This window comes from Schistocerca americana, chromosome X (assembly GCF_021461395.2).
Source record: "Schistocerca americana isolate TAMUIC-IGC-003095 chromosome X, iqSchAmer2.1, whole genome shotgun sequence".
NCBI lineage: Eukaryota > Metazoa > Arthropoda > Insecta > Orthoptera > Acrididae > Schistocerca > Schistocerca americana.
In genome coordinates, this window is record NC_060130.1 from 954,409,090 (window position 1) to 954,410,250 (window position 1,161).

At 43.4% G+C, this 1,161-nt stretch overlaps 1 non-coding gene across 1 annotated transcript; it reads right to left on the reverse strand.

The window, feature by feature from the left end:
- Positions 1-350: 350 nt before the first annotated feature.
- On the reverse strand, positions 351-424 carry Trnar-gcg. The gene has a single exon. It is a non-coding gene; the product is annotated as a tRNA-Arg (tRNA).
- Positions 425-1,161: the final 737 nt, after the last annotated feature.

A 1,161-nucleotide genomic window follows, 5' to 3' on the forward strand; every position in this document is an offset into this window, starting at 1 on the left:
TTCTAACTGTTCAAGCTACCGCTTTTTAAACACATATGACTTGCGGAGCAGTGTTTACAATATATACGGCTTTTGAATTTAATTCGACAGGACGTAGTGTGGATCCTAGGAACATCGAGCAGCAGCCTTTCAGAACCACAACTACAGGGGACAAGCAGATTCAACCAAATCACTTCCAGGAATCCATTTTCCTCAGAGATTATGGGGACTCCTGAACAGAATCAGAGCAGGGCATGTCAGAATGAAAGCTGTGCTCTGCAAGTGGAAAATGGATGAAAATCTTCAACACGACTGTGGAGCTCCAGATCAAACAGTACGGAACATGAAACTTCCTGGCAGATTAAAACTGTTTGCCGGACCGAGACTCGAACTCGGGACCTTTGCCTTCGCGGGCAAGTGCTCTACCAACTGAGCTACCCAAGCACGACTGACGTCCCGTCCTTACAGCTTTACTTCTGCCAGTACCTCGTCTCCTACATTCCAAACTTTACAGAAGCTCTCCTGCGAATCTTGCAGAACTAGCACTCCTGAAAGAAAGGATATTGCAGACACATGGCTTAGCCACAGCCTGTGGGATGTTTCCAGAATGAGACCTTCACTCTGCAGCGGAGTGTGCGCTGATATGAAACTTCCTGGCAGATTAAAACTGTGTGCCGGACCGAGACTTGAACTCGGGACCTTTGCCTTTCGCGGGCAACTGCTCTACCAGTACGGAACATGTCCACAACGGAGACAGGAAGAGACCTGCGATGATCTGCTAGGAGCAACAAATTTTGCTGCAGAATGGCTGAAGTCAATTCAAGTCGCACTGTGGTAGGCACACACCGATAACTGAAGCACTATATAAAAACTATATTTTAATTAATATTTAAATAATGCAATCATCATCGAACAAACATTATCTTAAATCTTAGTAAATAAATGCTTTATATTTCAATGTATGAAATTGATTATCTCTGTAGATGCCATACGATAAATGAATAAATAAAAATTCAGGAACTTATTTCACAATTATTTTGACCATAGCTTCCTTTACTGCAGCTCTGAACTTCCCACAATTCACGCAATTAACCTAACTCGTCCGTTTGGTCTTACAGCAACTAATTTTTCTTTCCCGTTCCCCTGCTTGACATCGCCGTGCGGTGTTAATCCTATATACCG